This window comes from Gossypium arboreum, unplaced genomic scaffold, assembly GCF_025698485.1.
Source record: "Gossypium arboreum isolate Shixiya-1 unplaced genomic scaffold, ASM2569848v2 Contig00169, whole genome shotgun sequence".
Classification (NCBI taxonomy): domain Eukaryota; kingdom Viridiplantae; phylum Streptophyta; class Magnoliopsida; order Malvales; family Malvaceae; genus Gossypium; species Gossypium arboreum.
This window is the reverse complement of record NW_026440298.1, coordinates 147,001-171,084: the sequence shown is the minus strand read 5'-3', so window position 1 is coordinate 171,084 and position 24,084 is coordinate 147,001. Positions and strand designations below refer to the sequence as shown.

General features: G+C 38.6%; 19 non-coding genes and 20 pseudogenes across 19 annotated transcripts; all 39 read right to left on the bottom strand.

The window, feature by feature from the left end:
• Positions 1-161: 161 nt before the first annotated feature.
• LOC128288076 (5S ribosomal RNA) lies at positions 162-280 on the bottom strand (annotated as a pseudogene).
• A 178-nt stretch (positions 281-458) lies between these two features.
• On the bottom strand, positions 459-577 carry LOC128287834 (5S ribosomal RNA). The gene has a single exon (XR_008278536.1). It is a non-coding gene; the product is annotated as a 5S ribosomal RNA (ribosomal RNA).
• A 175-nt stretch (positions 578-752) lies between these two features.
• Positions 753-871, bottom strand: LOC128288066 (5S ribosomal RNA; annotated as a pseudogene).
• A 170-nt stretch (positions 872-1,041) lies between these two features.
• On the bottom strand, positions 1,042-1,160 carry LOC128287831 (5S ribosomal RNA). Its single transcript, XR_008278533.1, has one exon. It is a non-coding gene; the product is annotated as a 5S ribosomal RNA (ribosomal RNA).
• Positions 1,161-1,324: 164 nt separating this feature from the next.
• Positions 1,325-1,443, bottom strand: LOC128287889 (5S ribosomal RNA). The gene has a single exon (XR_008278591.1). It is a non-coding gene; the product is annotated as a 5S ribosomal RNA (ribosomal RNA).
• Positions 1,444-1,610: 167 nt separating this feature from the next.
• Positions 1,611-1,729, bottom strand: LOC128287855 (5S ribosomal RNA). The gene has a single exon (XR_008278557.1). It is a non-coding gene; the product is annotated as a 5S ribosomal RNA (ribosomal RNA).
• A 169-nt stretch (positions 1,730-1,898) lies between these two features.
• Positions 1,899-2,017, bottom strand: LOC128287798 (5S ribosomal RNA). Its single transcript, XR_008278500.1, has one exon. It is a non-coding gene; the product is annotated as a 5S ribosomal RNA (ribosomal RNA).
• Positions 2,018-2,185: 168 nt separating this feature from the next.
• LOC128287875 (5S ribosomal RNA) lies at positions 2,186-2,304 on the bottom strand. Its single transcript, XR_008278577.1, has one exon. It is a non-coding gene; the product is annotated as a 5S ribosomal RNA (ribosomal RNA).
• Positions 2,305-2,468: 164 nt separating this feature from the next.
• LOC128287948 (5S ribosomal RNA) lies at positions 2,469-2,587 on the bottom strand. The gene has a single exon (XR_008278650.1). It is a non-coding gene; the product is annotated as a 5S ribosomal RNA (ribosomal RNA).
• Positions 2,588-2,718: 131 nt separating this feature from the next.
• LOC128287946 (5S ribosomal RNA) lies at positions 2,719-2,837 on the bottom strand. Its single transcript, XR_008278648.1, has one exon. It is a non-coding gene; the product is annotated as a 5S ribosomal RNA (ribosomal RNA).
• A 174-nt stretch (positions 2,838-3,011) lies between these two features.
• Positions 3,012-3,130, bottom strand: LOC128288011 (5S ribosomal RNA; annotated as a pseudogene).
• A 167-nt stretch (positions 3,131-3,297) lies between these two features.
• On the bottom strand, positions 3,298-3,416 carry LOC128288039 (5S ribosomal RNA; annotated as a pseudogene).
• Positions 3,417-3,863: 447 nt separating this feature from the next.
• On the bottom strand, positions 3,864-3,982 carry LOC128287925 (5S ribosomal RNA). The gene has a single exon (XR_008278627.1). It is a non-coding gene; the product is annotated as a 5S ribosomal RNA (ribosomal RNA).
• A 173-nt stretch (positions 3,983-4,155) lies between these two features.
• Positions 4,156-4,274, bottom strand: LOC128287986 (5S ribosomal RNA; annotated as a pseudogene).
• A 169-nt stretch (positions 4,275-4,443) lies between these two features.
• LOC128287990 (5S ribosomal RNA) lies at positions 4,444-4,562 on the bottom strand (annotated as a pseudogene).
• Positions 4,563-4,727: 165 nt separating this feature from the next.
• On the bottom strand, positions 4,728-4,846 carry LOC128288007 (5S ribosomal RNA). Its single transcript, XR_008278661.1, has one exon. It is a non-coding gene; the product is annotated as a 5S ribosomal RNA (ribosomal RNA).
• A 170-nt stretch (positions 4,847-5,016) lies between these two features.
• On the bottom strand, positions 5,017-5,135 carry LOC128287840 (5S ribosomal RNA). The gene has a single exon (XR_008278542.1). It is a non-coding gene; the product is annotated as a 5S ribosomal RNA (ribosomal RNA).
• Positions 5,136-5,302: 167 nt separating this feature from the next.
• LOC128288052 (5S ribosomal RNA) lies at positions 5,303-5,421 on the bottom strand (annotated as a pseudogene).
• Positions 5,422-5,590: 169 nt separating this feature from the next.
• LOC128288021 (5S ribosomal RNA) lies at positions 5,591-5,709 on the bottom strand (annotated as a pseudogene).
• A 194-nt stretch (positions 5,710-5,903) lies between these two features.
• Positions 5,904-6,022, bottom strand: LOC128288020 (5S ribosomal RNA; annotated as a pseudogene).
• A 165-nt stretch (positions 6,023-6,187) lies between these two features.
• Positions 6,188-6,306, bottom strand: LOC128287971 (5S ribosomal RNA; annotated as a pseudogene).
• Positions 6,307-6,484: 178 nt separating this feature from the next.
• Positions 6,485-6,603, bottom strand: LOC128287956 (5S ribosomal RNA; annotated as a pseudogene).
• Positions 6,604-6,769: 166 nt separating this feature from the next.
• On the bottom strand, positions 6,770-6,888 carry LOC128287994 (5S ribosomal RNA; annotated as a pseudogene).
• A 166-nt stretch (positions 6,889-7,054) lies between these two features.
• Positions 7,055-7,173, bottom strand: LOC128288070 (5S ribosomal RNA; annotated as a pseudogene).
• A 174-nt stretch (positions 7,174-7,347) lies between these two features.
• Positions 7,348-7,466, bottom strand: LOC128287865 (5S ribosomal RNA). The gene has a single exon (XR_008278567.1). It is a non-coding gene; the product is annotated as a 5S ribosomal RNA (ribosomal RNA).
• Positions 7,467-7,641: 175 nt separating this feature from the next.
• Positions 7,642-7,760, bottom strand: LOC128287969 (5S ribosomal RNA; annotated as a pseudogene).
• Positions 7,761-7,927: 167 nt separating this feature from the next.
• On the bottom strand, positions 7,928-8,046 carry LOC128287812 (5S ribosomal RNA). Its single transcript, XR_008278514.1, has one exon. It is a non-coding gene; the product is annotated as a 5S ribosomal RNA (ribosomal RNA).
• A 167-nt stretch (positions 8,047-8,213) lies between these two features.
• LOC128288049 (5S ribosomal RNA) lies at positions 8,214-8,331 on the bottom strand (annotated as a pseudogene).
• Positions 8,332-8,497: 166 nt separating this feature from the next.
• LOC128287800 (5S ribosomal RNA) lies at positions 8,498-8,616 on the bottom strand. Its single transcript, XR_008278502.1, has one exon. It is a non-coding gene; the product is annotated as a 5S ribosomal RNA (ribosomal RNA).
• Positions 8,617-8,795: 179 nt separating this feature from the next.
• On the bottom strand, positions 8,796-8,914 carry LOC128287880 (5S ribosomal RNA). Its single transcript, XR_008278582.1, has one exon. It is a non-coding gene; the product is annotated as a 5S ribosomal RNA (ribosomal RNA).
• Positions 8,915-9,091: 177 nt separating this feature from the next.
• On the bottom strand, positions 9,092-9,210 carry LOC128287784 (5S ribosomal RNA). Its single transcript, XR_008278486.1, has one exon. It is a non-coding gene; the product is annotated as a 5S ribosomal RNA (ribosomal RNA).
• A 164-nt stretch (positions 9,211-9,374) lies between these two features.
• On the bottom strand, positions 9,375-9,491 carry LOC128288109 (5S ribosomal RNA; annotated as a pseudogene).
• Positions 9,492-11,362: 1,871 nt separating this feature from the next.
• LOC128288133 (5S ribosomal RNA) lies at positions 11,363-11,481 on the bottom strand (annotated as a pseudogene).
• Positions 11,482-11,627: 146 nt separating this feature from the next.
• On the bottom strand, positions 11,628-11,746 carry LOC128288003 (5S ribosomal RNA; annotated as a pseudogene).
• A 166-nt stretch (positions 11,747-11,912) lies between these two features.
• LOC128287931 (5S ribosomal RNA) lies at positions 11,913-12,031 on the bottom strand. Its single transcript, XR_008278633.1, has one exon. It is a non-coding gene; the product is annotated as a 5S ribosomal RNA (ribosomal RNA).
• Positions 12,032-12,204: 173 nt separating this feature from the next.
• LOC128288016 (5S ribosomal RNA) lies at positions 12,205-12,323 on the bottom strand (annotated as a pseudogene).
• A 166-nt stretch (positions 12,324-12,489) lies between these two features.
• LOC128287935 (5S ribosomal RNA) lies at positions 12,490-12,608 on the bottom strand. Its single transcript, XR_008278637.1, has one exon. It is a non-coding gene; the product is annotated as a 5S ribosomal RNA (ribosomal RNA).
• A 166-nt stretch (positions 12,609-12,774) lies between these two features.
• Positions 12,775-12,893, bottom strand: LOC128287796 (5S ribosomal RNA). The gene has a single exon (XR_008278498.1). It is a non-coding gene; the product is annotated as a 5S ribosomal RNA (ribosomal RNA).
• A 10,923-nt stretch (positions 12,894-23,816) lies between these two features.
• On the bottom strand, positions 23,817-23,935 carry LOC128287962 (5S ribosomal RNA; annotated as a pseudogene).
• Positions 23,936-24,084: the final 149 nt, after the last annotated feature.

Here is a 24,084-nt window from a genome sequence, read left to right as displayed (position 1 = left end):
TTCTTACGCATTCTATTTATATAAAGGCTACCACTTATCACACTTGCGCCTCGAATTTGAATTTAAATACGACCCAATAATGTTTCGAGTGATTTATTTCGAAAATAACTAATTAGTTAAACGATTAGATATAAAAAAATTATATAAGATATAAAATAGAAGGGGTGCAACACGAGGACTTCCCAGGAGGTCACCCCTCCTAGCACTACTCTTGCCAAGGTACGCTTAATTGTAGAGTTCTGATGGGATCCGGTGCATTAGTGCTGGTACGATCGCACCTGTCAATTCTTGCGCGTTCTATTTATACAAAGGCTACCCCTTACTGCACTTCTGCCTCAAATTTGAATTTAAATACGACAAAATAACATTTCGAGTGATTTATTTCGTAGATAACTAATTAGTTAAACGATGAGATACAAAAAAAAGGAAAAAAAAAACAAATGAGATATAAAATAAGAGGGATGCAACACGAGGACTTCCCAAGAGGTCACCCATCCTAGTACTACTCTTGCCCAAGCACGCTTACCTGCAGAGTTCTGATGGGATCCGGTGCATTAGTGCTGGTATGATCGTACCTAATAATTCTTGCACATTCTATTTATATAAAGGTTGCACCTTATCGCACTTGCGCCTCGAATTTGAATTTAGATTCGACCAAGTAACATTTCGAGTGATTTATTTCGTAAATAACTAATTAGTTAAATGATGAGATATAAAAAAAGGAAAAAAATTAAATGAGATATAAAATAGGAGGGGTGCGATAGGAGGACTTCCCAAAAGGTCACCCATCCTAGTACTACTCTCGCCCAAGCACGCTCAATTGCCGAGTTCTAACGAGAACCGGTGCATTAGTGCTGGTATGATCGCACTTGTCAATTCTCGCGCATTCTATTTATATAAAGGCTACCCCTTATCGAACTTGCGCCTCGAATTTGAATTTAAATACGACCAAATAACGTTTCGACTGATTTATTTCGTAAATAACTAATTAGTTAAACGATGAGATATAAAAAAAATATTTAAATGAGAAATAAAATAGGAGGGGTGCAACACGAGGACTTCCTAGGAGGTCACCCATTCTTGTACTACCCTCGCCCAAGCACGCTTAATTGTGGAGTTCTGATGGGATCCGATGCATTAGTGCTGGTATAATCGCACCCGTCAATTCTTGCGCATTCTATTTATATAAGGGCTACACCTTATCACACTTGCGCCTCGAATTTGAATTTCATTTCGACCAAATAACGTTTTGAGTGATTTATTTCGAAAATAACTAATTAGTTAAACGAAGAAATATTAAAAAAATAAATGACATAAAATAGGATGGGCGCAACACGAGGACTTCCCAGGAGGTCACCCATCCTAGTACTACTCTCGCCCAAGCACGCCTAACTGTGGAGTTCTGATGGGATTGAGTGCATTAGGGCTGGTATGATCGCACCCGTCAATTCTTGCGCATTCTATTTATATAAAAGCTACCACTTACTGCACTTGCACCTCAAATTTGAATTTAAATTCGACCAAATAACGTTTCGAATGATTTATTTCGTAAATAATTAATTAGATAAATGATGAGTTATAAAAAAAATTAACTGAGATATCAAATAGGAGAGGGGCAACACGGGGACTTCCCAGGATGTCACCCATCCTAGTACTACTCTCGCCCAAGCACGCTTTACTGCGGAGTTCTAATGAGATCCGGTGCATTAGTGCTGGTACAGTCGCACCCGTCATTCCTTGCGCATTCTATTTATATAAAGGCTACACCTTATTTCACTTGCGCCTCGAAATTGAATTGAAATTCGACCAAATAACGTTTCGAGTGATTTATTTCGTAAATAACTAATTAGTTAAATGATGAGATATAAAAAAAATTTTAAATGAGTTATAAAATAGGAGAGGTGCAACACGAGGACTTCCCAGGAGGTCACCCATCCTAGTACTACTCTCGCCCAAGCAGGCTTCACTGCGGAGTTCTGATGAGATCCGGTGCATTAGTGTTGGTATGATCGCACCCGTCAATTTTTGCGCATTCTATTTATATAAAGGTACGCCTTATCGAACTTACGCCTCGAATTTGAATTTAAATAAGACCAAAAAACGTTTCGAGTGATTTGTTTCGTAAGTAACTAATTAGTTAAACGATGAGATATAAAAAAAAATTAAAATGAGATATAAAAGAGGAGGGGTGCAACAGGAGGACTTCCTAAGAGGTCACCCATCCTTGTACTACTCTCACCCAAGCACGCTCTACTGCGGAGTTCTGATGGGATCCGGTGAATTAGTGCTGGTATGATCGCACCCGTCAATTCTTGCACATTCTATTTATATAAAAGCTACCCTTTATCGCACTTGGCCTCGAATTTGAATTTAAATTCGACCGAATAAATTTCGAGTGATTTATTTCATAAATAACTAATCAGATAAACGATGAGATATAAAAAAAATAAATGAGATATAAAATAGGAGGGGTGCAACACAAGGCCTTCCCGAGAGGTCACCTATCCTAGTACTACTCTCGCCTAAGCACGCTTAACTGCGAAGTTCTGATGAGATCCAGCGCACTAGTGCTGGTTTGATTGCACCCGTCATTTCTAGCGCATTCTATTTATATAAAGGCTACCCCTTATCGCACTTGCGCCTCGAGTGATTTATTTCATAAATAGCTAATTAGGTAAATGATTAGATATTAAAAAATAAATGAGATATAAAATAGGAGGGGTACAACACGAGGACTTCCCAGGAGGTCACCCATCCTAATACTTCTCTCGCTCAGGCACGCTTAACTGTGGGGTTCTGATGCGATCCGGTGCATTAGTGCTGGAATGATCGCACCCGTCAATTCTTCCGCATTCTATTTATATAAACGATACTCCTTATCGCACTTGCGCCTCGTATCTGAATTTAAATTCAACCAAATAACGTTTCGAGTGATTTATTTCGTGAATAACTAATTAGTTAAACAATGAGATATTAAAAATAAAATAAAATAACTGAGATATAAAATAGGATGGGCGCAACACGAGGACTTCCCAGGAGGTCACCCATCCTAGTACTATTCTCGCCCAACCACGGTTAACTGCAGAGTTCTGATGAGATCGAGTGCATTAAAGATGGTTTGATCACCCCCATCAATTCTTGCGCATTCTATTTATATAAAGGCTACCCCTTATCGCACTTGTGCCTCGAATTTGAATTAAATTCTACCAAATAACGTTTCAAGTGATTAATTTCATAATTTACTAATTAGTTACACGATGAGATATGAAAACAAATTAAATTAGATATAACATAGGAAGGGTGCAACACGAGGACTTTCCAAGAGGCCACCCTTCTTTGTACTACTCTCACCCAAGTATGCTTAACTGCGGAGTTCTGATAGGATCCGGTGCATTAGTGCTGGGATGATCGCACCCGTCAATTCTTGCGCATTCTATTTATATAAAGGCTACCCCTTATCGCACTTGTGCCTCGAATTTGAATTTAAATACGACCAAATAATGTTTCGAGTGATTTATTTCGTAAATAACTAATTAGTTAAGCGATAAGATATAAAAAAAAGAAAAAAATTAAATGAGATATAAAATAAGAGGGATGCAACACAAGGACTTCCCAGAAGGTCACGCATCCTAGTACTACTCTCGCCCAAGCATTTCTGATGTGATCGGGTGCATTAATGCTAGTTTGATAGCACCCGTCAATTCTTGCGCATTCTATTTATATAAACGCTACCCCTTATCGCACTTGCGCCTCGAATGTAAATTTAAATTCGACTAAATAACATTTCGAGTGATTTATTTCGTAAATAACTAATTAGTTAAACGATGAGATACAAAAAAAATAAAATGATATATAAAATAGGAGGGGTGCAAAACGAGGACTTCCTAGGAAGTCACCCATCCTAGTACTACCCTCGCCTAAGCAAGCTTAACTGCGGAGATCTGATAGGATCCGGTGCATTAGTGTTGGTATGATCGCACCCGTCAATTCTTGCACATTCTATTTATATAAAGGCTTCCCCTTATGGCACTTGCACCTCGACTTTGAATTTAAATTTGACCAAATAACGTTTCGAGTGATTTATTTCGTAAATAACTAATTAGATAAACGATGAGATATTAAAAAATTTTAAAATAACTGAGATTTAAAATAGGATGGGTGCAAGACGAGGACTTCCCAAGAGGTCACCCATCCTAGTACTACTCTCGCCCAAGCACGCTTAACTGCGGTGTTCTGATGGGATCGGGTGCATTAATGCTGGTTTTGTAGCACCTGCCAATTCTTGCGCATTCTATTTATATAAAGGCTACCACTTATCGCACTTGCGCCTCGCATTTGAATTTAAATTCGACCAAATAAATTTCGAGTGATTTATTTCGTACATAACTAATTAGATAAACGATGAGATACAAAAAAAACAAATAAATGAGATCTAAAATAGGAGGGGTGCAACACGAGTACTTCCCAAGAGGTCACCCATCCTAGTACTACTCTCGATTAAGCACGCTTAACTGCGGAGTTATGATGAGATCCGGTGCATTAGTGCTGGAATGATAGCACCCATATTTCTTGCGCATTCTATTTATATAAAGGCTACCCCTTATCGCACTTGCTCCTCAAATTTGAATTTAAATTCAACTAAATAATGTTTCGAGTGATTTATTTCGTAAATAACTAATTAGTTAAAGGATGAGATATAAAAAAATAACATGAGATATAAAATTGGAGGGGTGCAACACGAGGACTTCCCAGGAGGTCACCCATCCTAGTACTACTCTCGCCCAAGCACGCTTAACTACGGAGTTCTGATGAGATCCGGTGCATTAGTGCTTGTATGATCGCACCCGTCAATTCTTGCGCATTATATTTATATAAAGGCTACCCCTTATCGAACTTGCGCCTCGAATTTGAATTTAAATACGACCAAATAACGTTTCGACTGATTTATTTTGTAAATAACTAATTAGTTGAACTATGAGATATAAAAAAAATATTTAAATGAGAAATAAAATAGGAGGGGTGCAACACGAGGACTTCCCAGGAGGTCACCCATTCTTGTACTACCCTTGCCCAAGCACGCTTAATTGTGGAGTTCTGATGGGATCTGGTGCATTAGTGCTGGTATAATCGCACCCATCAATTCTAGCGCATTCTATTTATATAAAGGCTACCCCTTATCACACTTGCACCTCGAATTTGAATTTCATTTCGATCACATAACGTTTCGAGTGGTTTATTTCGTAAACAACTAATTAGTTAAACGAATAGAAATTAAAAAAAATAAATGATATATAAAATAGGATGGGCGCAACACAAAGACTTCCCAAGAGGACACCCATCCTAGTACTACTCTCGCCCAAGCACGCCTAACTGCGGAGTTCTGATGGGATCGAGTGCATTAGGGCTGGTATGATCTCTCCCGACAATTCTTGCGTATTCTATTTATATAAAAGCTACCAGTTATCGCACTTGCGCCTCGAATTTGAAATTAAATTCGACCAAATAACGTTTCGAATAATTTATTTCGTAAATAACTAATTAGATAAACGATGAGATATAAAAAAAAATTTAACTGAGATATCAAATAGGAGAGTTGCAACACGGGGACTTCCCAGGATGTCACCCATCCTAGTACTACTCTCGCCCAAGTACACATCACTGCGGAGTTCTGATGAGATTCGGTGCATTAGAGCTGGTATGGTCGCACCTGCCATTTCTTGCGCATTCTATTTATATAAAGGCTACCCCTTATTTCACTTGCGCCTCGAAATTAAGTTGAAATTTGACCAAATACCGTTTCGAGTGATTTATTTCCTAAATAACTAATTAGATATACGATGAGATATAAAAAAAATTAAATGAGATATAAAAAAGAAAAAAAATAAATGAGATATAAAATAGGAGGGGTGTAACAGGAGGACTTCCTAAGAGGTCACCCATCCTAGTACTACACTCGCCCAAGCACGCTCTACTGCGGAGTTCTGATGGGATCTGGTGAATTAGTGCTGGTATGATCACGTCCGTCAATTCTTGCACATTCTATTTAGATAAATGGTACCCCTTATCGCACTTGCACCTCGAATTTGAATTTAAATTTGACCAAATAAATTTCGAGTGATTTATTTCGTAAATAACTAATCAGATAAACGATGAGATATAAAAAAAATAAATGAGATATAAAATAGGAGGGGTGCAAGACGAGGACTTCCCAACAGGTCACCTATCCTAGTACTACTCTCGCCTAAGCACGCTTAACTGCGGAGTTCTGATGGCATCCAGTGCATTCGTGCTGGGATGATTGCACCTGTCTTTTCTTGCGCATTCTATTTATATAAAGGCTACCCCATATCGTACTTGCGCCTTGAATTTGAATTTAAGTACGACCAAATAACGTTTCGAATGATTTATTTCGTAAATAACTAATTAGTTAAATGATGATATATAAAAGAAAAAGGAAAAAAAATAAATGAGATATAAAATAGGAGGGGTGCAACAGGAGGACTTCCTAAGAGGACACCCATCCTAGTACTACTCTCGCCCAAGCACGCTCTACTGCGAAGTTCTGATGGGATCTGGTGAATTAGTGCTGGTATGATCGCACCCGTCAATTCTTTCACATTCTATTTATATAAAAGGCTACCCCTTATCGCACTTACGCCTCGAATTTGAATTTAAATTCGACCAAATAAATTTCGAGTGATTTATTTCGTAAATAACTAATCAGATAAACGATGAGATATAAAAAAAATAAATGAGATATAAAATAGGAGGGGTGCAAGACGAGGACTTCCCAACAGGTCACCTATCCTAGTACTACTCTCGCCTAAGCACGCTTAACTGCGGTGTTCTGATGAGATCCGGGGAACTAGTGCTGGTATGATTGCACCCGTCATTTCTTGCGGATTCTATTTATATAAAGGCTACCCCTTATGGCACTTGCGCCTCGAATTTGAATTTAAATTCGACCAAATAACTTTTCGAGTGATTTATTTCATAAATAGCTAATTAGTTAAACGATTAGATGTAAAAAAATTAAATGAGATATAAAATAGGAGGGGTGCAACACGAGGACTTCCCCGGAAGTGACCCATCCTAATACTTCTCTCGCTCAAGCACCCTTAACTGTAGGGTTCTGATGCGATCCGGTGCATTAGTGCTGGAATGATCACACCCGTCAATTCTTCCGCATTATATTTATATAAAGGATACTCCTTTTCGCACTTGCTCTTCGAATCTGAATTTAAATTCAACCAAACAACGTTTCGAGTGATTTATTTCGTGAATAACTAATTAGATAAACAATGAGATATTAAAAATAAAATAAAATAACTGAGATATAAAATAGGATGGGTGCATCACGAGGACTTCCCAGGCGGTCACCCATCCTAGTACTACTCTCGCCCAAGGACGGTTAACTACGGAGTTCTGTTGGGATCCGGTGCATTGGTGCTGGGATGATCGCACCCGTCAATTCTTGCGCATTCTATTTATATAAAGGCTACCCCTTATAGCACTTGTGCCTCGAATTTGAATTTAAATACGACCAAATAATGTTTCAAGTGATTTATTTCGTAAATAACTAATTAGTTAAGCGATGAGTTATAAAAAAAAGAAAACAATTAAATGAGATATAAAATAAGAGGGATGCAACACGAGGACTTCCCAAAAGGTCACCAATCCTAGTACTACTCTCGCCCAAGCACGCTTAACCGCGGAGTTCTGATGGGATCGGGTGCATTAATGCTAGTTTGATAGCACCCGCCAATTCTTGTGCATTCTATTTATATAAACGCTACCCCTTATCGCACTTGCGCCTCGAATTTAAATTTAAATTCGACTAAATAACGTTTCGAGTGATTTATTTCGTAAATAACTAATTAGATAAACGATGAGATACAAAAAAAATTAAATGATATATAAAATAGGAGGGGTGCAATACGAGGACTTCCCAGGAAGTCACCTATCCTAGTACTACCCTCGCCCAAGCACGCTTAACTGCGGAGATCTGACAGGATTCAGTGCATTAGTGCTGGTATGATCGCACCTGTCAATTCTTGCGCATTCTATTTATATAAAGGCTACCCCTTATCGCACTTGCGCCTCGAATTTGAATTTAAATTCGACCAAATAAATTTCAAGTGAATTATTTCGTAAATAACTAATTAGATAAACGATGAGATACAAAAAAGAAATAAATGAGATATAAAATTGGAGGGGTGCAACACGAGTACTTCCCAAGAAGTCACCCATCCTAGTACTACTCTCGCTTAAGCACGCTTAATTACGAGTTCTGATGAGATCCGGTGCATTAGTGCTGGTATGATAGCACCCATATTTCTTGCGCATTCTATTTATATAAAGGCTACCCCTTATCGCACTTGCTCCTCGAATTTGAATTTAAATTCGACTAAATAACGTTTCGAGTGATTTATTTCGTAAATAACTAATTAGTTAAATGATTAGATATAAAAGAAATAACATGAGATATAAAATAAAAGGGGTGCAACATGAGGAATTCCCAGGAGGTCAACCATCCTAGTACTACTCTCGCCCAGGTACGCTTAACTGCAGAGTTCTGATGGGATCCGGTGCATTAGTGCTGGTATGATCGCACCCGTCAATTCTTGCATATTCTATTTATATAAAGGCTACCCCTTATCACACTTGCGCCTTGAACTGGAATTTAAATATGCGAAAATAACATTTCAAGTGATTTATTTCGTAAATAACTTATTAGTTAAATGATGAGATATAAAAAAAAAGGAAAAAAAAATCAAATGAGATATAAAATAGGAGGTATGCAACACGACGAATTCGCAGGAGGTCACGCATCCTAGTACTACTCTCGCCCAAGCACGCTTACCTGCAGAGTTCTGATGGGATCCGGTGCATTAGTGCTGGTATGATCGCACCCATCAATTCTTGCACATTCTGTTTATATAAAGGCTACCCCTTATCGCACTTGCGCATCGAATTTGAATTTAAATTCGACCAAATAACTTTTCAAGTGATTTATTTCATAAATAACTAATTAGTTAAACAATGAGATATAAAAAAAAAGGAAAAAAATTAAATGAGATATAAAATTGGAGGGGTGCAACAAGAGGACTTCCTAAGAGGTCACCCATCCTAGTACTACTCTCGCCCAAGCACGCTCAACTGCGGAGTTCTGATGGGATCCGGTGCATTAGTGCTGGTATGATCGCACCCGTCAATTCTTGCGCATGCTATTTATGTAAAGGCTACCCCTTATCGCACTTGCGCCTCGAATTTGAATTTAAATTCGACCAAATAAATTTGGAGTGATTTATTTCGTAAATAACTAATTAGATAAACGATGAGATATAAAAAAATAAATGAGATATAAAATAGGAGGGGTGCAACACGAGGACTTCCCAAGAGGTCACCTATGCTAGTACTACTCTCGCCTAAGCACACTTAACTGCGGAGTTCTAATGAGATCCGGCGCATTAGTGCTTGCAGACACTCAAATTTACCCGGGCCCAAAAATAATTTCAAAAAAAAAAAGTCCAAGTCCAGTACAAAATTACAAACATATAATTTGGCCCAATCGAAATGGCGCATTACTTGGAAAGATTGAAGGTCCATCTTTGAGCTTGACTCATATGGAAATATAACCTTTAAGGATATGCGATCTTTGATATGATATGCAATCTTAGATATGATATGCAATCTTAGATATGATATGCAATCTTGAAGATATGATCTTGTAATCTTGGAGATTTAATTTGTAGATATCCTTTAATCTTAACCGTTGATGTAATTGATCTGTACCGTTGGATTCGGGGAGGCTCAACTATAAATAGAGGCCTCTCCCTTCATTGTAAATCACTTGAGTTTTGGGAAGCAATAAAAATTCTTGAGAGCATTTACTCAAATTTCTCTCTCTCTTGCGTTCTTACTCTCTGTGGTTTGTTCTTATTTTATTCTTCGTCTATCTTAGTTTTTCAACCTTTTTTTATTTTAATTTCTTCATTTTTCAAATATATATATATTTATTTCTATCTTTTATGCATTTGATTATGTATTTTATATATTATAATATTTAACCTTTTTATATAGTTTATTTTCAAATAAATATTTTCTATGCATGTATATATATTATATTATCATTTCATGTATTTTGAACTATTGCATTATATTTTTATAATTTGTAAATGTTCTATTTATTCATTTTTTAGTGTATGTCATTTATCTTATTTAGCATAGTTTCATTTTTTTATATGCTATGTTTAATTATTTCTTTTTGTGCTATTTTATGATATATATTGTTGTATAATTTTTGCATGTATTATGTTTTTCTTTTAGTTCACTCATGTTTTTATTTGTTTATTATCTTATATTTACCCTAGTATGATTTTTTTTCATTAAACGTATGTTCATGTTATTTAGTTTTGTCTTAATGATATTATTTATGTTTGTATGGAAATGTTAGAATATTTTGTAAATCTATGCTTCATGATGCATTAATATGTCATCTTAAAACGTCATTTAAAATAATATTCCAAGGTTTTTTTAAAAAAAATAAAAGGCAATGCTTGATGTTTGGAAACTTCGAGAAAGGTAGTGCCCTAACTTACTGGGCTACGACTTTTCTCGTTGAATTCGAATAGTCAAGCACCCTTCTAAGTGATTTTGAATTTTCAAAACTTAAACAATTATTTCGAGATTTCAAAACATAGTGTCCTAACTTACTGGATATGGCGTTTTGTTGTTTCGAGATAGAAATTTTTGAAAGACGAGCTTAGTTTCGAAGGTTTTAAAATGTTGCGTCCTAACTTACTGGATGTGATGTTTTGACTCGTTTGAAATAAGTAAGCCTTCATTTTCAAAATTGAGACATTCTAATTAAAAGAGGTTTGCATCTTAAAACTTTCAAATTTCCGACATTAAAGACACTTGATAATCAATTACGTACCAGTTTTTGGGCGTTATGAGGGTTCTAACCCTTCCTCGTACGTAACTGACTCCCGAATCTGTTTTCTCGACTTTCGTAGACCAAAATTAATGTTTTAAAACAAAACATTTTATAAGGTGATCCAATCACACCTAAAAAGATTGGTGGCGACCCCCGTTTTCGTTTTACTTAAAGTCGATTCCCATTTTCCAAAACTCGATTTAAAAATGGTTTCGACAGTGCTGGTATGATTGCACCCATCATTTCTTGCGTATTCTATTTATATAAAGGCTACCCCTTATCGCACTTGCGCCCCTTATCGCACTTGCGCCCCGAATTTGAATATAAATTCGACCAAATAACATTTCGAGTGATTTATTTCTTAAATAACTAATTAGTTAAACAATTAGATATAAAAAACAATTAATGAGATATAAAATAGGAGGAGTGCAACACGAGGACTTCCCAAGAGGTCACGCATCCTAATACTTCTCTCGCTCAAGCACGCTTAACTGTGGGGTTCTGATACGATCCGGTACATTAGTACTAGCATGGCCGCACCCGTCAATTCTTCCGCATTCTATTTATATAAAGGCTACCCCTTATCGCACTTGTGCCTCGAATCTGAATTTAAATTCGACCAAATAGCGTTTCGGGTGATTTATTTCGTGAATAACTAATTAGTTAAATAATGAGATATAAAATAGGATGGGTGCAACACGAGGACTTCCCCGGAGGTCACCCATCCTAGTACTACTCTCGCCCAAGCACGCTTGACTGCAGAGTTCTGATGGGATTGGGTGCATTAACGCTGCTTTGATAGCACCCACCAATTCTTGCGCATTCTATTTATATAATGGCTACCACTTATTGCACTTAAGCCTCGAATTTGAATTTAAATTCGACAAAATAAATTTTGAGTGATTTATGTCATAAATAACTAATTAGATAAATGATGAGATACAAAAAAAAATTAATGAGATATAAAATAGGAGGGGTGCAACACGAGTACTTCCCAAAAGGTCACCCATCCTAGTACTACTCTCGCCTAAGCACGCTTCACTGCGGTGTTTTGATGAGATCCAGTGCATTAGCGCTGGTATGATCGCACCCGTCAATTCTTGCGCATTCTATTTATATAAAGGCTACCCCTTATTGCACTTGCACATCGAATTTAAATTTAAATTCGACAAAATAACGTTTTGAGTGATTTATTTCGTAAATAACTAAATAGTTAAACGATGAGATATTAAAAAAATATAAAATCAATGAGATATAAAATAGGATGGGTGCAACACGAGGACTTCCAAGGAAGTCACCCATCATGGTACTACTCTCACCCAAGCACGCGTAACTGCAGAGTTCTAATGGGATCGGGTGCATTAATGCTGGTTTGATAACACCCGCCAATCCTGGCACATTCTATTTTTATAAAGGCTACCACTTATCGCACTTGCGCCTCGAATTTGAATTTAAATTCGACCAAATAAATTTCGAGTGATTTATTTCATAAAAAGCTAATTAGATAAATGATGAGATATAAAAAAAATTAAATGAGATATAAAATAGGAGGGGTGCAACACCAGGACTTCCCAAGAGGTCACCCACACTAGTACTACTCTCGCCTAAGCAGGCTTAACTGTGGAGTTCTAATGAGATCCGGTGCATTAGTGCTGGCATGATTGCACCCGTCATTTCTTGCTCATTCTATTTATATAAAGGCTACCCCTTATCGCCCTTGCGCCTCGAATTTGAATTTAAATTCGACTAAATAACGTTTCGAGTGATTTATTTCGTAAATAACTAAATAGTTAAACGATGAGATATAAAAAAAATTACTTGAGATATAAATTAGGAGGGTGCAACACGAGGAATTCCCAGGAGGTCACCCATCCCAGTACTACTCTCGCCCAGGTACGCTTAACTGCAGAGTTCTGATGGGATCCGATGCATTAGTACTGGTACGATCGCGCCCGTCAATTCTTGCGCATTCTGCTTGTATAAAGGCTACCCCTGATCGTACTTGAGCCTCGAATTTGAATATATATGCGACCAAATAACGTTTCGAGTGATTTATTTCTTGAATAACTAATTAGTTAAATAATGAGATATAAAATAGGATAAGTGCAACACGAGGACTTCCCCGGAGGTCACCTATCCTAGTACTACTATCGCCCAAGCACGCTTGACTGCAGAGTTCTGATGGGATCGTGTGACAGCCCTAAAACGACCCTAGTCGGAATGTGGTTTCGGGACCACAAAACCGAGGCATAAAAATAATTAATTGTTATATTTTATGCTTACTATGTGTGTGCATGAATATGTGGAAGTTTCATTCTCTAATTTTACCAAATGTATGAGAAATTATTAAATAGGGATCAAGGTGAAACATGGTAAAAAATGATAGGCTAATTTGTAATGGCTTATTTGTGCATGTTGACACAAAGGTGGACTTGCATGTCAAAATTGCCCAAATTATTCTATAGTGGCGGCCAAGATGGATGTGATGGGCAAAGGAAAACATGTTTCCAACATGTTGGGTTAGTGAGGCATGTTGGGAGCAATTAAATAATGTGTTAGCATTAAAGAAAAGGTTGACAAAAAAATGGATGGATGCCCCTTGTTGCCGTGAGTAGAGGAAAAGAAAGGAGAAAATTTGTTCATCCATTCTCAATTCTTTGGCTGAAAATACTAAGGAAAAAGGAGGATTTTTGCTCCATTTTTGGTTTAGAAGAGATCTAGAAGGAGATTTGGCTATACTTGCATCAAGATTAAGGTATGTATGAGGTTGTGTCATGAGATTCATGCATGTTTTAGTTGCTAACTTGATGTTCATGTTAGCCATGGTTCAAATCCTTGTTATGCCATGGAAATGGTATTTGGCCAAGGTTGATATTGTGTTAAAGCCATTGCATGCTAAATATGAAGCTTGCTGATGATGCATGTAATGATGGATTGACTACTCTTGAATTTTCTCTTAGCATTCTTGAGTAAGACATGGAGTTCTATGTTTAACCATGACCGAAAATTGAAAGGGGATGGTGTGTGATGTATTCGGCCATGGTATGCTCATAAGTGTGATTTTTGCTTGTTGCATGATAGGTAAAAATTTGTGTTTTGATATATGTTTATATGTGATGATGTTTCGGTTTTGAAGTATAAAATTGGCTAACATGGACATGCATATTCGGCCACAATAGGGGAATTGTTGTGCATGCATTCGGTTAGAGGCAAGCATAATGATGCCTATTCTTGAATTAGGTAATCGGCTACCTTGATGTGAGCTAAGGCCGAATGTGTGCGAAATTAAAGAAAATTGACTAAAGTGCTTAGTTATGTGATGTTGGGTCAATGATATGTGTATTCGGCCAAGGCTAGCAAGTGAGACTTTAATAAGTTTAAATTGTTTGAATTAGCTCAAGAGCTTAGAGGGCCACAATTGGATAAAGGAAAGGAAAAAGTGATCGAATAGCCGTTGAAGCCGTTCGACAACATCCGAGGTAAGTCTTCGAGTAATGACCCTACTTGAATTATGTGAAATGAAATATGGATGTGTAATGATTATTGACATATGTGTGTATGAGTATTTGAATGATACCCTGCTAAGTCCCAAGGCAATTATGCTAGTGATATGTTTGTGTTTGAGCCTTAGTAACGAAAATGAAATATGGATGTGTAATGATTATTGATATATGTGTGTATGAGTATTTGAATGGTACCCGGGCTAAGTCCCGAAGGCAATTATGCTAGTGATATGTTTGTGTTCGAGCCTTAGTAACGAAAATGAAATATGGATGTGTAATGATTATTGATTTATGTGTGCATGAGCAATTGAATGATACCCGGGCTAAGTCCCGAAGACATTTATGCTAGTAATTATATCCGGGCTAATACCCGAAGGCATTTGTGCAAGTTGTTATATCCGGGCTAATACCCGAAGGCATTTGTACAAGTTGTTATATCCGGGCTAATACCCGAAGGCATTTGTGCAAGTCGTTATATCCGGGCTAAGACCCGAGGGCATTCGTGCGTGTGGTTATATCCGGTTGTATTCCGAAGAAGCTTGGGTTGAAGGTGAGCGTTGGTTGCTGTAATAAATCCAATTAGTACGCTCGAAAAGCCCAAAGGATAAGGTATGTTTACATGTGCAATGGAAAAGTCGATACGTTTGAAATAATATTCGCTCAATCGACTAACTAATTTTCAGCTCTTGAAATGGGTTGATATCTTGTGAATGTATATATTGATGAAGTGTGAAGTAGGTACGATTATGTGAATGTGTATTAATAAAGTGATTCATTTGGCTATGTGAATGTAATGCTTTAGGCAAAGCCGATTTCATTACTTGAGACTTACTAAGCATAAAATGCTTACCCGTTGCTTTGGCTCTCTGTTTTATAGATTTTGCTCGTTAGCGATCGGATTCGGGATCATCGAAGTTGAAGTCAACCACACTATCAAAGCCCTTTGGTACTCCTTTAGTTGAATTTTGGATATGGCATGTATAGGACTACCCTTGGTTGTTTTCAAGTATCTTTGTGATGTATATGTGTACGGCCATGCGAAAATGGCTCAGAAGGTGGAGTATGGCATTAGACCATTCAATTTGTGGTTTGTAATTATATATGGTTTCATGATGTGATTATGGATTGGAATGGGGTGTTAGTCACATGATCAGCCATTGGAATGGCTAAATATGATCATAAGTGGACCTATGTATGACAAGACTATAGTTGGTCCATAGAGACTACAATTTAGGTAAGGCCTACCTTAAAATAGATGCTGCCAGCTGCAGTGACGTGAATGTGAAAAATCACTAAAAATAGTAGGAATGGTATTAAATAGTTAATAAATTATGTAAACGAACCTTGATGGATCTATTTTCATATGAAAGTAACGAAACGATCATATGATCAGTTTACTAAGAGATATTAAAGTTCTCGTGAGACAGGGCCAGAACGGTTTCTGGATCTCCTGTCTTGACTTTGAAAATTTACCACAAATATCCAGAAGGAATTAGAAGTCATTCCTTATATGTACAGATTCCTTTTTGAGTCTAGTTTCATTAGAAACAAACGGCATCAGCATTGAAGCCTTGTACAGGGAGATATTCCAGTTGTAACGCGCGAAGGTCAGTGTAGTCGACCCCTGTAACATGGGTGACTTTAACTAATAAACTGTACCAATTGGCCCAACCAAAATTCTAGAAATAAATCCAGGGATGTATATATGAGTCTAAATTCAGGAAAATTTACGGAATCAGTTTCCGAGTTTTGTAACTCGAGATATGCCTTTTAAGGCTTATTACAGTGACGCAGTTTTCCAGCTTGCCTGGAAATGTCAAATTGGTCGGTGCTATAAGTGGGTTTGGCTTGTTAACCCCTCGTGTCCCACACCGACAGCGGGCTCGGGTTCGGGTGTTACAATTTTATTGGTATCGAGCACGGTTTAGTCGATTCTAGGACTATCGTGATACGTTTGGGTCTAGCTATACATGCCATATAGTGATAAATTGATAGTGTGGTGATTTACGATATTTTGAATTTGTGTTTAATTATTTGTAATGGATCCCGATCCCAACCGAGCAATAGCTGATGATGTGGAGAGTGTGGCGCTGCTCCCAGACAAGGGACAGCGGCGGACTCTCAACCTATTGCTAGCAATCCGAATGATGAGGCTAAGCAAGCCTTTTATAGCGTGATGAATGATTGGTTCAACCAATACATTCGAACTAACACTACTGTTCCACAACCTCCATTCCCGACTAATGCAACCCCGCACCTATAATACCTCCCAGAACCGACCAAGTAAGGCCAAGTAAGCCCCATTCGATGAATTCAAATCATGGGGCTATTGAATTTGAAGTTACGGATGGCGACGATGCCGAGCAAGCTGAATTTTGGTTGGACAACACTATCCGGTGCTCGATGAGCTATCTTGTACACTCGATGAATGCTTAAAGTGTACTATCTCCTTGCTACGCGATTACGCCTCTTGGTGGAGTACTCGACTTCATTGTGCCTAGAGAGCAAGTAACTTGGGAGTTCTTTCTAACCGAGTTCAAAGAAGTATATCGACCAGAGATTTATGGATCAAAATGGAAGGAATTTCTTGAACTTAAATAAGGTTCCATGTCGGTTCCGACTCGAACGAAAATTTGTGAGGCTTAGCAGTGCGCGCGAATGCATTTCTTCGAAGTCGTGATGTGTAAACGCTCAAGATGGACTGAATGATGATATAAAGTCGTATGTTGGCATTTTGGAAATCCGAGAGTTTGTGGCTCTTGTCGAGCGGCGTGCAAAGCCGAGGAGCTCAAGATGGAGAAAAGAAAAGTCAAGTGGGAGCAAGGGAGTTTCAGAAGAGGTCTTGGGAAGCCCTTCCCACATCATCAAAGAAATTTAGAGATGGCTTAGGCCGGTCTAGAGACACTTCGGCTTTTCTAGACGAGACCGCGATCGACCCCCTATGGGCACGCTGAGTCACTTCGATTGCCGGTGTTGGCAATGATCGTCGAGATGTAACAGTGCCAATATTGTGGCAAATGGCATTCTAGAAGTTGTAGATTCCGTGACCGCCTGTTACAAGTGCGGATCATCGATCATTTCATTAAAGATTGCCCGAGCTTATCTCGAACAAAACGTAAATCAAAGTGGGAACCCGGCGCTACCACAATTCGAGGTAGGCCGTTTAGAAACACGGGCAATACTAGTGGCGGTCGAGAGGATCTAGAGATGCCACCATCGATCTGAGGCTCGTGCTCTGCTAGGACTTATGCCATACGCCAAGACGTGAGGATGCTGCCTCACCGGATGTTATTACAGGTACTTTCACTCTCTTTGATACTAATGTGATTGCTTTGATTGACCCCGGTTCTACTCACTCTTATATATGCGAAACCTTAACATCCAAAGAAGACTTTGCCTATTGAGTCTCTCGAGTTCGTAATTCGGTGTCAAACCCTTGGGTCATTACGTGCTTGTCAACAAAGTGTGTAAGAAAAGTCCCTAGTATTCCGAGGTTCTTGTTTTCCGGACTTGATGCTTTTGCCGTTCGATTAATTCGACGTTATTCTTGGTTTGGATTGGTTGACCATGCACGATGCGGTTGTAAATTGCAAAAAGCAAGACTATTGATCTGAGGTGCGCGAATAACGAGATAATTCGGTTGAGTCTACGGACTTAAAGGGTTGCCACCGTAATATCGCAATGTTGGCCCGAAATATGTAAGAAAGGGTGCGAAGCATACCTTGCGTATGTGCTCGATGATAAGGAGTCAAAAAGAAACCCGAATCTGCGCGCTGGTTTGTGAATACCGGATGTTTTCCTCAAGAATTGTCGGGTTTACCACCGCGGGAAATAGAGTTGGCATCGAATTGGTACCGGTACCACTCCAACTTCGATAGCTCCGCATCGTATGGCACCAACGGAATTAAAGGAGTTGAAAGCTCGGTTGCAAGAATTGGTGGATAGAGGTTTTGCTCGTCCGAAGTTTTTCACCTTAAAAGTGCGTCGGTGTTGTTTGTGAAAAGAAGGACGGAACCATGAGGTGTGCATCGACTATCGCCGCTTTAATAAAGTGACAATAAAGAACAAATATCCGCTATCACGTGTCGATGAATTGTTCGATCAATCAAGGAAGCCTCCGAGAAATATTACTGAGGTTCGGGCTTTTTGGGACTTGCTTATTATTACCGACGATATGTAAAAGGTTTCTCGACGATAGCCACACCAATGACGGCTTACTCCAAAAGGATGTTAAGTTCGAATGGACGGAGAAATGTCGAAAAGCTTCGATCAACGAAAATTTATTTGATGAAGCTCCAATTCTAGTGCAACACGAATCGTGCAAAGAGTTTGTCATTTATAGTGACGCATCCCTACTTGGGTTGGGTTGCGTATTGATGCAAGAGGGCGAGTTGTGGCTTATGCGTCGAGACAATTAAAGCCACATGAGAAAAATTATCCGACCCATGATCTCGAATTGGCTGCCATCGTATTCGCCTTAAAGATATGGCGACATTACTTATTTGGTGAGAAGTGCCATGTGTATTCGGATCACAAAAGTCTCAAATATTTGATGACTCAAAGAGACTTAAATATGCGACAAAGGCGTTGGCTGAGTGTGTTCCGAACAAGGAATCGGAGTTCCAAATTGATGATGACGATTGTTTGAGGTTCAGAAGTCTTCTGTGTGTTCCAAAGAATTTGGAACTTATTTCGATAATTCTGAACGAATCCCATTGTAGCCGAATGGCAATCCACACGGGGAGTACGAAGATGTACAACGACTTGAAACGTCGATTTTGGTGGCATGGTATGAAACGGGACATCTCCGACTTTGTTTCGAGATGTTTAATATGTCAACAAGTGAAAGCGGAACATCAAGTGCCTTTAGGATTACTTCAGCCGATCACGATACCCGAGTGGAAATGGGATCGAGTCACAATGGACTTTGTATCCGGACTGCCGTTGTCAGCGAGTAAGAAGGATACGATTTGGGTCGTGGTAGATAGATTGACTAAGTCGGCTCACTTTGTCCCCGTACGTATGGATTTTTCAATGGACAAACAAGTCGAATTGTACGTTTCTCAAATTGTGAGATTACACGGGGTACCTATTTCCATCGTGTCGGATAGAGATCCGAGATTTACCTCGCGATTTTGGAAGAAGTTGCAAGAAGCTTTGGGTACCAAGTTGCATTTCAAAGACCGCCTTTCACCCCCAAACCGACGGTCAATCCGAGCGGATAATTCAAATACTTGAGGATATGTTGAGATGTTGCATCCTCGAGTTCGATGGTTCATGGAACGGTATTTGCCTTTGATTGAATTCGCTTACAGCAATAGTTTTCAATCAAGTATTAAGATGGCACCTTACGAGGCCTTGTATGCGAGCGTAAATGCCGTACACCATTGTTTTGGACCGAGCTCGGTGAAAGCAAAATTTTCGGTGGATTTGATTAAAGATGTCAATGAAAGTGAAAGTCGAAGATAGCCTCAATCGTCGAAAGTCGACGCGATCTCAAACGAAAAGACATCAAGTATCGGTGGGAGATAAAGTGTTTCTTAAGGTTTCGCTTTGGAAAAGATACTCGATTTGGCCGTAAAGGCAAATTGAGTCCGAGGTTCATTAGGCGTCTGAAATCTCCGAACGAGTTGGCCCGATTGCGTGTCGATTGATTTTGCCCCGAACTCGAAAAGATTCACGACGTCTTTCATGTTTCGATGCTTGACGATATAGATCTGATCCGTTACACGTGATTAGTCCATCGAGGTTGAAATTCAAGCCAATATGAGTTATGAGGAAGAACCGATTCGTATCCTAGCACGTGAAGTGAAAGAGTTATAAACAAGCGGGTTCCGCTAGTGAAAGTGTTATGGCTCAAACACGGATAGAAGAAGCTACTTGGGAAACCGAGAACTCTATGAAAGAGCGATACCCAACCCTATTTACGGTAAGATTTTCTGGGGACGAAAATTTCTTAAGTGGGGAGAGTTGTGACAGCCTAAAACGACCCTAGTCGGAATGTGGTTTCGGGACCACAAAACCGAGGCATAAAAATAATTAATTGTTATATTTTATGCTTACTATGTGTGTGCATGAATATGTGGAAGTTTCATTCTCTAATTTTACCAAATGTATGAGAAATTATTAAATAGGGATCAAGGTGAAACATGGTAAAAAATGATAGGCTAATTTGTAATGGCTTATTTGTGCATGTTGACACAAAGGTGGACTTGCATGTCAAAATTGCCCAAATTATTCTATAGTGGCGGCCAAGATGGATGTGATGGGCAAGGAAAACATGTTTCCAACATGTTGGGCTAGTGAGGCATGTTGGGAGCAATTAAATAATGTGTTAGCATTAAAGAAAAGGTTGACAAAAAAATGGATGGATGCCCCTTGTTGCCGTGAGTAGAGGAAAAGAAAGGAGAAAAATTTGTTCATCCATTCTCAATTCTTTGGCTGAAAATACTAAGGGAAAAGGGAGGATTTTTCTCCATTTTTGGTTTAGAAGAGATCTAGAAGGAGATTTGGCTATACTTGCATCAAGATTAAGGTATGTATGAGGTTGTGTCATGAGATTCATGCATGTTTTAGTTGCTAACTTGATGTTCATGTTAGCCATGGTTCAAATCCTTGTTATGCCATGGAAATGGTATTTGGCCAAGGTTGATATTGTGTTAAAGCCATTGCATGCTAAATATGAAGCTTGTTGATGATGCATGTAATGATGGATTGACTACTCTTGAATTTTCTCTTAGCATTCTTGAGTAAGACATGGAGTTCTATGTTTAACCATGACCGAAAATTGAAAGGGGATGGTGTGTGATGTATTCGGCCATGGTATGCTCATAAGTACGATTTTTGCTTGTTGCATGATAGGTAAAAATTTGTGTTTTGATATATGTTTATATGTGATGATGTTTCGGTTTTGAAGTATAAAATTGGCTAACATGGACATGCATATTCGCCACAATAGGGGAATTGTTGTGCATGCATTCGGTTAGAGGCAAGCATAATGATGCCTATTCTTGAATTAGGTAATCGGCTACCTTGATGTGAGCTAAGGCCGAATGTGTGCGAAATTAAAGAAAATTGACTAAAGTGCTTAGTTATGTGATGTTGGGTCAATGATATGTGTATTCGCCAAGGCTAGCAAGTGAGACTTTAATAAGTTGAAATTGTTTGAATTAGCTCAAGAGCTTAGAGGGCCACAATTGGATAAAGGAAAGGAAAAGTGATCGAATAGCCGTTGAAGCCGTTCGACAACATCCGAGGTAAGTCTTGAGTAATGACCCTACTTGAATTATGTGAAATGAAATATGGATGTGTAATGATTATTGACATATGTGTGTATGAGTATTTGAATGGTACCGGGCTAAGTCCCAAGGCAATTATGCTAGTGATATGTTTGTGTTTGAGCCTTAGTAACGAAAATGAAATATGGATGTGTAATGATTATTGATATATGTGTGTATGAGTATTTGAATGGTACCGGGCTAAGTCCCAAGGCAATTATGCTAGTGATATGTTTGTGTTCGAGCCTTAGTAACGAAAATGAAATATGGATGTGTAATGATTATTGATTTATGTGTGCATGAGCAATTGAATGATACCCTGCTAAGTCCCAAGACATTTATGCTAGTAATTATATCCGGGCTAATACCCGAAGGCATTTGTGCAAGTTGTTATATCCGGGCTAATACCCGAAGGCATTTGTGCAAGTTGTTATATCCGGGCTAATACCCGAAGGCATTTGTGCAAGTCGTTATATCCGGGCTAAGACCCGAGGGCATTCGTATGCGTGTGGTTATATCCGGTTGTATTCAAGAAGCTTGGGTTGAAGGTGGCGTTGGTTGCTGTAATAAATCCAATTAGTACGCCGAAAAGCCCAAAGGATAAGGTATGTTTACATGTGCAATGGAAAAGTCGATCGTTTGAAATAATATTCGCTTCAATCGACTAACGAATTTTCAGCTCTTGAAATGGGTTGATATCTTGTGAATGTATATATTGATGAAGTGTGAAGTAGGTACGATTATGTGAATGTGTATTAATAAAGTGATTCATTTGGCTATGTGAATGTAATGCTTTAGGCAAAGCCGATTTCATTACTTGAGACTTACTAAGCATAAAAATGCTTACCCGCTGCTTTGGCTCTCTGTTTTATAGATTTTGCTCGTTAGCGATCGGATTCGGGATCATCGAAGTTGAAGTCAACCACACTATCAAAGCCCTTTTGGTACTCCTTTAGTTGAATTTTGGATATGGCATGTATAGGACTACCCTTGGTTGTTTTCAAGTATCTTTGTGATGTATATGTGTACGGCCATGCGAAAATGGCTCGTAAAGGTGGAGTATGGCATTAGACCATTCAATTTGTGGTTTGTAATTATATATGGTTTCATGATGTGATTATGGATTGGAATGGGGTGTTAGTCACATGATCAGCCATTGGAATGGCTAAATATGATCATAAGTGGACCTATGTATGACAAGACTATAGTTGGTCCATAGAGACTACAATTTAGCTAAGGCCTACCTTAAAACAGATGCTGCCAGCTGCAGTGACGTGAATGTGAAAATCACTAAAATAGTAGGAATGGTATTAAATAGTTAATAAATTATGTAAACGAACCTTGATGGATCTATTTTCATATGAAAGTAACGAAACGATCATATGATCAGTTTACTAAGAGATATTAAAGTTCTCGTGAGACAGGGCCAGAACGGTTTCTGGATCTCCTGTCTTGACTTTGAAAATTTACCACAAATTATCCAGAAGGAATTAGAAGTCATTCCTTATATGTACAGATTCCTTTTTGAGTCTAGTTTCATTAGAAACAAACGGCATCAGCATTGAAGCCTTGTACAGGGAGATATTCCAGTTGTAACGCGCGAAGGTCAGTGTAGTCGACCCCTGTAACATGGGTGACTTTAACTAATAAACTGTACCAATTGGCCCGACCAAAAATTCTAGAAATAAATCCAGGGATGTATATATGAGTCTAAATTCAGGGAAAATTTATGGAATCAGTTTCCGAGTTTTGTAACTCGAGATATGCCTTTTAAGGCGACAGTGACGCAGTTTTCCAGCTTGCCTAGAAATGTCAAATTGGTCGGTGCTATAAGTGGGTTTGGCTTGTTAGCCCCTCGTGTCCGACACCGGCAACGGGCTCGGGTTCGGGGTGTTACAGATTGGGTGCATTAACGCTGCTTTGATACCACCCACCAATTCTTGCGCATTCTATTTATATAAAGGCTACCACTTATCGCACTTGCGCCTCGAATTTGAATTTAAATTCGAAAAAATAAATTTCGAGTGATTTATTTCGTAAATAACTAATTAGATAAACGATGAGATACAAAAAAAATTAATGAGATATAAAATAGGAGGGGTGCAACACGAGTACTTCCCACGAGGTCACCCATCCTAGTACTACTCTCCCCTAAGTACGCTTCACTGCGGTGTTCCGATGAGATCCGGTGCATTAGTGCTGGTATGATCGCACCCGTCAATTCTTGCGCATTCTATTTATATAAAGGCTACCCCTTATCGCACTTGCACATTGAATTTGATATTAAATTCGACAAAATAACGTTTTGAGTGATTTATTTCGTAAATAACTAATTAGTTAAACGATGAGATATTAAAAAAAATAT